At 41.7% G+C, this 13,359-nt stretch overlaps 1 protein-coding gene across 2 annotated transcripts in view; it reads left to right on the top strand.

The window, feature by feature from the left end:
- The first annotated feature begins 2,443 nt into the window (after nt 1–2,443).
- Nucleotides 2,444–13,359, top strand: part of HNF4G (hepatocyte nuclear factor 4 gamma) — a 115,902-nt gene continuing 104,986 nt past the window's right edge. The window contains exon 1 of one of the 2 annotated variants that reach the window (XM_070630417.1): nt 2,444–2,788. The gene's annotated coding sequence lies outside the window, so the exon portion shown is untranslated. The remainder of the gene's footprint in view (nt 2,789–13,359) is intronic. The other variant, XM_070630418.1, reaches the window with a different exon arrangement.

The raw sequence follows: 13,359 nt of genomic DNA, 5'->3' as shown, positions 1-13,359 counted from the left end.
GGGAGAAGAAGAAAAAATGGTGTAAAACAGATGAACAAAGCGGAAAGCAAAAAGCACAGGCTAAATGATACATTTAACAGGAAAGTGAAGTAAAGGTGTTTTTGACGCCACATTTTCTGTGTTTAATTTTAGGTTAAAAGAGCAGATGTGACCTAAATACATATGTGTATAATTTCCCCCTAAACGCTAACTATTGAAACAGAACTTCATATCTTCTGTGACATTTTCCCTAAAAAATTATCCTGATCTCTTCCTTCTCATCGTGCCCCACCCCGCCACAATGCATCAGAAGACAGCTCTCCTTAGAGCACAGCTTTCATTTTCAGCATCATAAACCCATGCCATGAAGAATCGTAATAAATTAGTTACAGGAACAATATAAGTGATGCTCTAAACCTTGGTCAATTGGCATTGGTTGATCTAGTAAAAACTGTCCAGACAACTCCTCACACCTTCCTTTAGCACTTAACTTCGCTTCTCTGTCTATTTATTTATTTAGTCATCTGGAACCACTCCCTTCTTGCTGTCGGAGCGGAAGGACTGGCAGTGTTACATAAACTCTCAGATATTTCTCTTAGTGGAACAAATGCAATGCTTCCTTTAGATAATGAATAAGTCTTAACCGAGTTTATACTTCCTTGAATGTACTACCATTTCTCTCATCACCAGTCAAAAATTCTCTGGCAAAGTTTCTACGTGTTGTGCCAAGATAATTTTGCACACACAACATGCGACCGTCGTTTGCTGGTGGATCAGGGAACCTACCACACATCGATGATGAGGTGATTATCCAAAACTGAACCCACTGACATCGAGGTTAAGAGTGACATACCTAAACTGAGACTATTGAATTAAAATATGGTTTCTCTGCTGGGCACAACAGACGTCAGGTGGCATTAAAGCTTCCGTGTAAGGGAATGGAGAATTTCTGTCTTCAGACTTTCAGCATTTTATGGGAATTATTTATGCGTTATGGGAATATATTTATATTTTGGCATATAGTAAGACGACCTTCATTATCCAAGTATGTGGAAATATTTTTAAAGGGAATGTCGACAGGTGATCTTTAAACAAGACAGGTATGAAAGATTTGCATAATAAATAAAGCCCGTTAATTGTTACTCTTCCGCTTCAGTTGTCTCTGGAGGATTTCCAGAAGGCGACCTGGAGAGAGACCACTTTCGTGACACAGGTTTGCAAACCGCATGGGCAGCAAGGACCCAAAGAATGTTTTTTTCTCAAGAAGGTCGATTTAAAGAAAATAGTACATGATCTCTCCCCTTTGTTCAGATTTCTAAAACAACCAACTGCTTGTTTTTAAAAGAGCCTTTCAGCAAGAGATTCAGAAGGAGGAAACCGAGAAAGTTTAGTAAACCCGATCTAAAGAGCAAAAGAGAAGATACCAACCCTTTGATCTCCCTGGCATTGTCATTACAGTCTTAAAATAACCACCAACCCCCTGGTCGGAAAAGAAAAACCTTACGGATTAAGTAACTATTTATCTCCTGAGGATAATTACTTGTTTGACCTGCAGTCACTCATTCCTGAAACCACGAAGTTAAATTGTTGAGATGTTTTCAAAAGCCACGACTTCAGGCTGTATCGTTTGGTTAACAAAGCCTGATCGAGTTGACCCGCGCGTCTCTGGATGGGTCAGAGCATCATTTCTCGAAGTCTAGAGCTTGAGAAGGGGCCCAGGGTATGGGAGGGAGAAAGGACGCTTCTATCAGATACAAATGTAAAGCTGCTAAATGACTGAAGCCACAGGTGGCTGGGTTGGCCGCGGGCGGAAAAGGAGTCTCCTCTTTCTTCCTGGAGCTCTTGCTAAGTGGTCACAGCGTCAGTGCAGAAGTTAACCTCAGCGGCCCAAAGTGCGGTTTAATGAAATGGTTTTCCGCTAGTGGTGTGGCCGCAGTGCTGTTCCTAGGAACCTATTTAATTCCCCTTAACAATACTTCCGGCCTTTTTCTGGACCTCATTGGCTCGGAATTATATCTGCCTTCTGCGATCAGCAGGTTTGTCTCCGCCACCGCTGTCCAAACGCACTGCCCCCGGGTTGCCACTGGCCTAGACCAGACGGGACCCGGGGCGGGGGCGGGGGACGGTGCCGGCGCCGCCGGCCCGCGCTGGGCCTCCGGCCGTGGGTGGGGACCCTGGCGGGGCTCCTCGGGGTGCGGGAGGCGGGAGCGAGACGACTCCGGCTGCAAATGGTCAAGCCGCGTGCAGGTGGCGTTCCCGCCTGGCGGCCTCCGGGCAGCCCCTGAGAGCCGCTCGGGCCCGCAGAGGCCGAGGTCTGGGGACTTGCTGGCCCGCGCGCCGGTCGCCCTGGGGCCTTGGGAACTGGGAAATGAGCGCGCCGAGGCGGTGGCGGCCTCGCTGCTTTCAGTTTTCATTGAAGCTGCTGGTTACTGTTTAACATCCCCACCCACGTTTCAGTTTGTTTAGTAAATCGATCGGACTGTGCGAGTCAGGCCTGTGCCTTGACGCCATTGAGCAAAGCTCATATTCTCCCAGCATATGGTCTAAAGTCTCTTGAAAGGGATCGGGAAAAACAAACAAACAAACAAACAACATCCTCAAGCCTCCTCTCCCCGATCGCCCAGCCCCACCCCCACCTTCCACCCCCACCTCCCACCTCCGAGCCCTCCGCCGACTTCCCAGGCTCGGAAAAGTGCGGCACAGGACAGCGCTGCCGGGGCGGGCGGGGGCCCTGCGGCGGCTGCTGGCGATGCTGCGGCGGCCGCGCGGCTGACGGCGACGCGGGAGCTCCGGGAGCCGCTCCGCGCGGGTAAGTTTCCCGGCCGCTCCCCGCGCCCGGGGCCGCGCGGGAGGAGTCTGCGTCCCCCTCAGGCGGCTGAAGGAGGGGCGCCCGCCCGGCAAGGGCTGAGCTTCAGGACCCCCAGGCCAGGCAGGGTTGAAAGCAGACACCTCGAGGCCTCCCGCAGCCTGCGCTGGAGGGCAGAAGAAAGGGCTGCAGGAGAGGCGGCGGGGGGCATGCGCAAAGCTTTCGCCCAGGAAAAGTAAAGTAAAAGTTGGATTTGTTCGGGAGAGAAAGCTTTGGTGTGTGTCGGCGGGTCACGTGGTGGCCGGGTCTCTGGGGGCTTTGGTGAAGTGTTTCTGTGGCCTGGGGCAAGGCTGGGGCGTCTGGATAGCTCTGGACAGCAGAGGTTCGTGGGGAGGGGCTTGGTCCTGGAGCATCACCCCAAGGCTTTGCTCCAGTCTCAGCTTCTGTCGCTTCTCTCGTAGATACACTTTGGGAGTGGGCATCGTCTGGTTATACTGCTCGGGGAGACCTATGAATATAATATGTTCATTCATATATATATATATCAAGTACATATATACATACACATATATCATTCTCTTTAAACCGTTTTAGCTTCCTTTGGGAAGAAATGTCCTTTGGAAGTTGTTAAAACAGTGTGCCAGTTAAGCCATTCCATGTCTAACGGGAATAAGGCAGCACGTGACAAGATCTTTGAATTGAGTATAAAATGTGCTTCATACCTGATATGCTGTGTTTCTAAAGCTTGCTCAAAACAGAGGACCCCTGTCTACCATGCAAACCATCTTCAGTAAACTTCCATTTCAAGGGCTAGAGTGTGCAGAATATAGCAGCTCTAAAATTAACGGGATGTCCAGAAAACTAAACACCTTATTGATAGCAGCATTTCCTATTTTTGTTTTGTTGCTTTCTCTAGCTTTTCCATTCATTTTACATGTATCTTCTCTTTCTTCATCATTAAAACATTCTTCCCCTCCAGCTATCACCATTGTTCCATGCTAATCCTGCTGTCCCCACCCTCTCACTACATTTCCCTCTATTTTCCTCTTCTGTGGATGCTCTCAGTCAAGCCACATGGTGTATTTACTGCGCGTTTGAAGTCAGTGGCCAAGTAGAGTTGGGCTTCTCTCTGGTACCATTTGGGGGAGGGTGGGGGAGAGGGAGGTGACAGTGGTGGTAAAGACTGGTTTTTCACTTTTCAAAGTGGAGTGGAAATTGAGAGCCATTTGTTCTCTTCTCATTCCTCCTGAGCTCCGTTTACAGGCCTACAAATATGGAATTTTTCTCAACATGCTTTATGGAGGTAGTACAACCTTTTTACTAAATAAAGTGTGTCTCTTAAGACCTCATAAGCACTTTGTTCTGCAATTATGATTATAAGCATATAGGACACCACAAGTTAATTTTGAGGATTGCTAAGATTTTTTTTAATACCCGCATGCAAATAAGTATTTATTTTTGAGTTCCCTGTTTCTTTTGAAACTTCTTGTTATTTCTATGAATTCCAAAAGCACTACTTTCTTATAAAGCAACTTGAAAATTATAGCAAAATATAAAGTGAACCCCTTTCTCTATTCCACTCCGTATGTGTACCCGCCATGGATGGTTGCGTTTATGTCCCTTCGTGTGTAGAACCACAGGAATTTTTCTTTCATTATTTCAAAAAATTGGATAATGCTTCATATCAGATCAGTGTTTCAAAATTTATTTTTCACTTAATGGTTTTGAAAAATTTCTCTGTCAATATGTGAAGATTCCTTTTTTGATGTGTCTGCACAATATAGCCAGCCGACATCCCCCAGAATCTTCACTTGAATTTTCCAATTTCTTACTATTACAATCAGTGAGTCAGTGAATATCTGTGTACATTATCCTTGCGAGAGTACTACAGAAGATTTATTCTGAGAAAAGAATTGCTGGTTCCAGGGGGATGTTCTCTTTGAATTTGATAGACATTGTAAAGAGAGTCTTCCTGAGTACCCACAGGATATTTACCCTGCTCTTGCCAACAGTGGATAATAATGATGTGTTTCGAATGTTGCCTGTCTGATTGTTGAAAATTGATTTCTTATTATTGAAGTTTAATATCTGGAAATGGGTGTGGCCTGGTGGCACAGCTGTTAAGTGCCCACGTTCCGCTTCGGTGGTCCGGGTTCGCAGGTTCAGATCCCGGGTGCGGACATGGCACCGCTTGGCAAAAGCCATGCTGTGGTAGGCGTCCCACGTATAAAGTAGAGGAAGATGGGCATGGATGTTAGCTCAGGGCCAGCCTTCCTCAGCAAAAAGAGGAGGATTGGCAGCAGATGTTAGCACAGGGCTAATCTTCCTCAAAAAAAAAAAAAAAAAACCAAAGAAAAAATATCTGGAAATTGTATAAACCAGTCTTGAAACATCTGATTTGAAGAGTTTGAGAATTTCGCATAAGAAATATATTGAAGTGGAAAGAGAATTAAATGCATTTCAAAATACTGTCTTATTTTGAGCTTATAAAAGCTGTCACTGCATTAGTTACTCTCTATCCATTTACTGAATGGCTAGAGATACTGACGCATAAGTGAGAATTTCTATATTGCAAATAAGTGACAGTGGTGTGCCTAGTAGTTGCTATTGTGATTTTAATGTTAACAATACATATATTTTAGCTAATCCTCGCTGAATCCTGAATATATCCTACGTACTGTCGTAAACCATTTATATGTACTGTTTCTTTTAGATTCTTTAAGTAAATTTGTATACTTCATACTAATATATTCCCCGTTTCAGATGGGAAAGTGAAGTGGACAGAAATTTAAGAACTTGACTAAGGTCACACATCTACGGGGATAAATCTGGGGATTCAAATCCAGGCACTGTGGCTCTAGGCCATGAGCGTAACCATAGCTGTTCCACGTGGTCATGGGCTGCTCACTGCACAGGGGTGCCCAGCTGAGGGGGAAGCGAGGACTGAAACCTTGACCCGACCCCACAGGTCAAGCCATGAACCTTTGCTCTTGTCTGGGTGTTCCCCGGGGAAGGCACTTTTTAGGTCGCAAAACGCCTGTAAGGGCTAGTAGCACCTCTGCTTCTGCTGTATCGGGAGCTACATGTGTACATATTGGGTAGTTTATGTAAGTACCTTTGGAACTCAGTACTATCTTGCCCGTTCATTATGGGTACACCTTAAAGAACGCATCTGCCTATACTTCCTGCCTTGTATTTAATATATGATTACATAATAGCCGTCTACGTGGGAGAATTAGCTCATAGCCTCTGTTGTTGTGTTGCTGTGAAAACCTTTGGTTTTATCAAGACGGTTTTCTGGAGAATGCATGAGTTCATCTTTTTTCTTTTTTTCGTGATTCTCTTAACACTTTGGGGATGTGAAGGTCTTTGAGGATGAGGAGCTCATGGCGCATAAGCCAAGAGAGAAGGCTTTGTTATCACATAGCGAGGTTTATATGCTTGCCCAGCTATTTATTAAAAGGGGAACACAGGGGGACTTGGGTAAATTAACCTCTTTGAGGCCCAGTGTCTCCATTTTTGAAGTGCATCTAATTATAATACCCATGGCATAGGATTGGGATGATGATTATGTATGTTAACGTGAAAACAATGCCTGGCATATAGTGAGCACCACCTGGTACGTATTGTTGTGACAGAATGAGATAATGCATCTAAAACACTGCTTGATTTATAGTAAGTTCTTCATAAGTGTCACTTGTTTTTATTGACCCTATCTCTAGATAAATTATATTTACATACACAAATTGCAAAAGACTTCAAGAGACTATGGACCCCTCGAGACCTTGCCAAGCCCTTGAATAGGCCTCGGAGATGCATTGATGAATAAGATAGACATAGCCCCTGACTTCATGGAGCTTTTAGCTAAGTAGTGTAGACAAGGATCGCCCTGAATATAGTCCAATGGTTAGAACATGGGCTTTGGAATTGTTAAAACCTGTGTGTAAACCTTAGTTCTGCCCTTTGCCAGCTGTGTATCCTTGAGCAAGTTGCTTAATGTTTCTGTGCCTCAGTTTAAAAAGTTGTAAAATGAGAGTAACAGTCCTTGCTCTCAAAGTATATGTGGATTAATTCCTGTATTATTTAAATCAAGCATTTTATTTGTTGACTGTTTGATGCTTTCTTGGCACACTATTTCACTATAGAAGAATCACATTTATATCTGATAGCAGAAAGTCAACACAGACATCTAGGCCTAGTAATTTAGTGCTTTTTAATATTTGGAATCTGTGAGTATTGTTCCTCTAGGCTTGCATACTGTCTTGTGCTTTGCTTGTGCTCTTGGCTTACTGAAGATTACAGAATCTGTCCCATTTTTTTTTTTTGCATCATCTTGTTTTAGGCGTTAATGGCTATAGGTTGCAAATAAGGTTAATATATATTAATTTAGTGAGAATTAAGGTATACACACAGTACTAGGTGCCTGGAATACAAAGATGAATAAAGCGGTGTCCCTACGCTCAAACACAAATAATCCACTTGGAAGACAAACACATGTAACTGTCTGTGACTTAAGGTGATAACCACGCCATTAGTACGATAGATAGAAATACCGTGGAAAACGGAAGCACAAAGGACACGTTGAGCTTGACTGGCCTGGAGAGATTTCATGGAGGAGTTAATGACTTTATGATGAGAACTTACTGAGTAGAGAAGAACCCGAAAAGTGTCTGGGGCAGAGGGAATTGCATTTGGAGTAGGTGGGATGGCAAAAGATGAAGTGAGCAAGCAACGCTGGGCCAGGTTCTGACAGTCTTCAGTGTGGGTGATAAAGATTTGAGCTCCATCCTGCAGGCAATGGGGAGCCATCAAAAGTCTGTAAGTAGGTTGGGTTTTGAAAGCTCTCTCTATTTTTTTCTTAAGATTAACGGGCAACATTTTGGAGGATGGATTAAAGAGGGAGAGACAAGAGAGGGGAATAGTAGGACGCTTTCACAATGGTCCAGTGGCAATGAAGATGGGAAGACCATGGGATAGAATCTAGAGATGCTTTGGAGATCTTTAGACTGAATTTAGGTACTGTAGAATACGGAAGGTGAGGGAATGCGAGGGATTGAATCCGACTACAAGTCCATATTTTTTAGGATTGTACAGGAAACTTTGATTTGACCATGGTCACTATGGATTTATAGTTTTTTAGCACTTATATCCGTAGAAGTTGTTCATGGTTTAAAACTTAGCTTGTATGGCGCAACCAAACCTTATTTGGTCATTTGAGTGAGGTTGTAGGGTACTTAGGTAGACTATTGTTTCCCTAATTTGGACTGATTTTCAGCTAGGTAATTGTTATTTCTAACCTGGATTTTTTTTGCAACAAGCTACTGTTCTCCTTTCATAGTCTTACTGGTCTCTGGTCAGTTCCCCAATAGCAATTAGAGTGATGTAGAGAAAACAAATCTGATCGTTGTCTTTTATCCTCAGTTTAAAACAATTTGTTAACTTCTGAATGACCTTAACGTGACGTCCAATGTCTTTGTATCGCTAGACCCCGTCTGACTTGGTCCGTGAACTTCGTCTCTCTCTTCTTGAGATCCCTTACATTAGACTTCAGCTGGGCTAAATCTCTTTTAGTTCCTCAAGTGCACCATGCTGTGTGTCTTCAAAAGTGCTGTTTCTGTTGTTTGTAACACTCTCAGCTACCATCGCCGTCATTTTTCCCTCACCGTTCTAGCCAACTTCTACCTATTTTGTGAGCCTTTGCTGAAATACCAGCTTCACAGTCTTTCCTGACCTCTTGACCCAATATACCAATTTTTAATTTTAATTTTATTTTATTATTTTTTTTGAGGAAGATTAGCCCTGAGCTAACATCTGCCACCAATCCTCCTCTTTTTTGCTGAAGAAGACTGGCCCTGAGCTAATATCTGTGCCCATCTTCCTCTACTTTATATGTGGGATGTCTGCCACAGCATGGCTTGACAAGCGTTGCGTAGGTCCACACTCAGGATCTGAACCGGCGAATCCTGGGCCGCCAAAGTGGGATGTGCAAACGTAATTGCTGTGCCACTGGCTGGCCCCCACCAATATACCAATTTAATTGTATCTTGTTCTTTCCCTGTCATGATACCCACCAACTTCATCAAATGTTGTGGTTGCGTGTTTGGTGGTCATTCTCCCAGGCTTGACTGTTAGACCTCTGAGGGGAGGAACTGTGTTATTCTTGCCCACTTCTTTAGTTGGGCACTCAGTTGAAGTATAATGAGGATGTGTTCACTGAATGAATGAGTAGCGTTAATGGAGGAGGAAGGTGAAATGCAATAATAGAATTAAAACATTTGTTGAGAACCTAATTTTCAAGCGCTACATTCTATATTGGGCATTAAGCAACGACTAGAAACAATTCTCTCCTATGCTTTTCAAGTCTGGTTGGGGATATGAAGAAAGAATTATTACTCACTGTGATAAATATAGACGACGAGTACTGGAGAAGGGCTATAGAAACCTAGCAGAAGGCCCACTGATGTTTCCTGGAGTGGGTTACACAGGAGAGGACATATGACTCTAAGTCAAGAGGGATATAATTTATTGATAGTGAGATACAATTACATTGAGATAATTATATCGATATAAATTACGTTGAGTAAAATCTGTCCCTTTTAAGCATACACTTCAATGAGTTTTGACAAATGTATACAGTTGTGTGTTACTACTCCCACAATGCAGACATAGGGCAGTTCTGCCCCCATCCAACACACAAATTCCCTTATGCCCTTTAGCAGTAGCCCCCCCACCTCCTCAGGAGACCACTGATGTGATGTCTGTCTCTAGTGTTGCCTTTTCCAGAAAAATATGTAAATAGAATCATTTAGCATGTAGCCTTTTGTGTTTTGTGTCTGTTTTATGTTTAGCACAATAATTTGGAGATTCAGCCATCTTGTTGTGTGTATTAGTACCTTACTACTTTAAAAAAAACATTTATGAGGTACAATTCATGTATAATGAACTGCACGTATTTAAACTGCACAATTAAAAAGTTTTGACAGATGTATATACCCATGAAACAATCACCACAATAAAGATAGTGAGTGTAACCAACGCCCCTAGAAGTTTCTTCAAGCTCCTTTAAAAACTCTCCCTCCTCCTCTTCTCTGAAATAACCACTGATCTACTTTCTGCCCCTGCAGATGAGTTTGCATTTCCTAGATTTTTATATCCGTGGCATCATACAGTATTGCATTTTTTTGTGTCGCTTCTTTTACTCACCGTAATTATTTTGAGATTCACTCATTTTGTTGCATCTATCAATTCTTTTTTTTTTTTTTTTGGTGAGTAGCATGACATTGTGTGGATAAGCCACAATTTGTTTATTCATTGACCTGTTGATGAATATTTGGATTGTTTCCAGTTTTGGACTTTTACAGATAAAGCTGCTGTGAACATTCTTGCACGAACTCTTTGTGTAGACATATGCTTTCATTTGCTTTATATAATTACCTAGGAGTATAATGGCTGGATCCTGTGGAAGAACGTGTCATACTGGTTTCCACAGTAATTGTACCATTTTCTGTTCCATCAGTAGTGTTGGAGAGTTCTAGTTTTTTCCTATCCTTACCAACACTTGGTATGGCCAGTCTTTTAGTTTTAGACATTCTAAAAGGTATGTGATGAGATCTCATTGTGGTTCTAATTTGCATTTCCCTAATGACTAATGAGTCTGAGCTTGTTTTCATGAGTTTATGTACCATGCATGTATTTTGTTTGGTGAAGTTTTTGTTTAAAATCTGTGCATCTCCTCCTATCTTTTAAAAATTCAGTTGTTTGTCTTCTCATTGAGTTGAGTTGTCAGAGTTCTATATATATTATAGATACAAGTCCTTTATCAGATATAGGTTTTTAAAACATTATCTTCCCATCTGAATCTATTCTTGTATAAGGCGTATCATTTGACCACGAGAAAAGAGAGTAGTAGATTTTAGTCATAAGTAGGAAGAGAATGTGCAAATGACAAAGAAAGTTGGTTTTGTGGTTTTGTGAGTCCCTAATGAGTGGTAAAATAGAAAAAGGTGGTGGAAAGTGTGTTTACAAAAATAGAAAGACGCCTGAAAGTAGAGACATTTTTGTGTCATGCTATGGAATTTAGACTTTTTTTGTGAGTACTAACATTAATAAATATCAATACAATAACAATATTGATACTAACAATTGAGCTTTACCGTTTATAGAATTTTTTCATGTGCACAGTTTATAGTGTTTTCCCCTACATTATTTTATTTAAGTCCTGTAACAAACACAGGAAGACGCTGAGATTTGGAGGCCAGTGTAGTCAATATCAAATAGGGGTTTTTGGATTTTGAACCAATGTCTCTTTAGCTAGTGTGTGTGTGTGTTTGTGTATGTGTGTAAGCTTAATGTGTGAGGAAAGCGTGACAATTGGATTGGCCTGTAACCAGTAGGGCAAGGGGCAGTGTCCTGCTGAGAGCTCTGGTAGGTGGTACAGTAGGCCCTGATAAAGGCTGGGGAATATAGTACTTTGCAAATGACAGTTCACAGTTAACATAGAATGGTTCACAAAAATTCCAAAATCTCAAAGGCTTTTGTAGATTCTGTGAATTTTCTTTTCGTTGTCCTTTATTCATAAATTGATTCTAGGTGAATAAAGTAAAATTCTATGTATTTATTAGTTAATTTGCTAAGGGAAAAAACATAGTTTGACCAACTTCTTTATTTTTTTAACTTTTTTAGTTTCTTATGGGAAGTTCAGAGATAATGGGAAGTTTTCAAAGATAATCCTTGGGTTCAATGTATTCTTTATCCATTGTTCTGCCAGGGCGCTGACTTCTCTCCCCATATCACTGACATATACCACTTGTACCTCAGGTCAGCGTCAGAAATGTGAAAAATATTACGTGCTGAACAGGCTCAAAATTTAGGAATTCTCTTCCTTCCTTCCCTCTTTCTTTTTTTCAGTTGGAATTTTTGAAATTTCCTCCGTTTTTGCAAATTTCATCCATTTTTAACTCCCATGTGTTCTTTTCATAGTAAAGAAATAAGGCAATTGTAATCCAGAGTAATTGAAATAATCATACTCTTAAGTGAGGGATTTTTCTATATCAAAATACTAAAAACGTGAAAATCAGTTAATAATTACTTGTATCTGACGTGTCCCTGCGCATTACTGTATCTTACTTGTATATCTTTTACGTAATCATTTCTAAATCACTCGAAGAACTGCTCGAATATGCTGCACATTTAGCATGGGCTCTGCCATTTTCTCACAGATTAACCTGGAATGCCAGGGCGTCTTTTAAAACATATGTGCAAAGTCGCCCTCGTCAGGTTTATATTCCTTAGATAGTTTGGGGCAATGGAAAGAGCGTGCAGGCTTTGGAGTTCAAAGATTTGATTCAGACCTACAGGACTTTGGGCACATAGGCCAACTGACGGAGCCCCGCCTTATTCATGCCCAGGGCAGTGAGTTGTGAGCCGGAAAGACGGCTTCTAAAGTGTTCAGCCTACAGTCTGGCACAAGGGAAATGCACTTAACAAGTATGGAGATTGCTCGCTATTTTGGGTCCTCTTTATATTAAGTTAATAATATTTCCGTTTATTTCTCCCTATTTCTGTGGATTTTATATGTAGGTATATAGAAATATTTACATACACACACATATATATATATACACACACACACACACTACATCTATTACTATCCTTAACTACTATGACTAGTTAACAATTATTAAGCATTTTCTCTGTGCTGGATGCTAAGAGATTCACAGAAATCATTTAATCCTTATGCTAACTCTATAAGGTACAAACGATTGTTGTCACCATTATGCAGATGAGGAAACTGAGGCAGCGAGGTTAAATATCCAGCTGAGACTACACAGCTAGAAAGTGTAAGCGTTAGGTGTGAACCAAGGCTGTTCGACTCCAGAGCTCATACAATTTCCTCTTCTAACTTTCATACCTAAGGTGTTATGGAATTAATCTCATCTCAGTTTTCACAGTATCTTTTAAAGCTAAAAATGAAATAAAGTAATTTTATGTTCCTCATTTTTTTGTGTCCCGTCAGTTATTTGTATGAAGCATGTGAATGATTTCACTGGATTCATTTGAGCATTGATTATTAAAATAACTTATCTGATATTTCATGTATAGACAAACAATATGGTAGATTGACTCCTGAGACAGGTTAGAATAGATTGTAAAACACTGAACTGGAGCTTTTTTTTTTTTTTTAAGATTTTATTTTTTTTCCTTTTTCTCCCCAAAGCCCCCAGGTACATAGTTGCATAGTCTTCGTTGTGGCATATGGGACGCTGCCTCAGCGTGGTCTGATGAACAGTGCCATGTCCACGCCCAGGATTGGAACCAACGAAACACTGGGCCGCCTGCAGCGGAGCGCGCAAACTTAACCACTCAGCCACGGGGCCCGTCCCTGGAGCTTTTAATTGAAAGTAGTTTATTAAGTCAGGGAAAAAATCATAATAGTCACATGTTTGATGAAATAAAACCTGATGCTTATGGTATTGATTTTAAGAATTTTTATCTAGGGCCAGCTCCGGTGGCCTACTGGTTAAGTTCAGCACACTTCATTTCGGTGGCCCAGGTTTGGTTCCTGGGCATGGACC

This window comes from Equus przewalskii, chromosome 8 (genome assembly GCF_037783145.1).
Source record: "Equus przewalskii isolate Varuska chromosome 8, EquPr2, whole genome shotgun sequence".
Taxonomy (NCBI): domain Eukaryota; kingdom Metazoa; phylum Chordata; class Mammalia; order Perissodactyla; family Equidae; genus Equus; species Equus przewalskii.
Note: the sequence above shows the minus strand (reverse complement) of the source record. Positions and strands in the feature narration are given on the sequence as shown.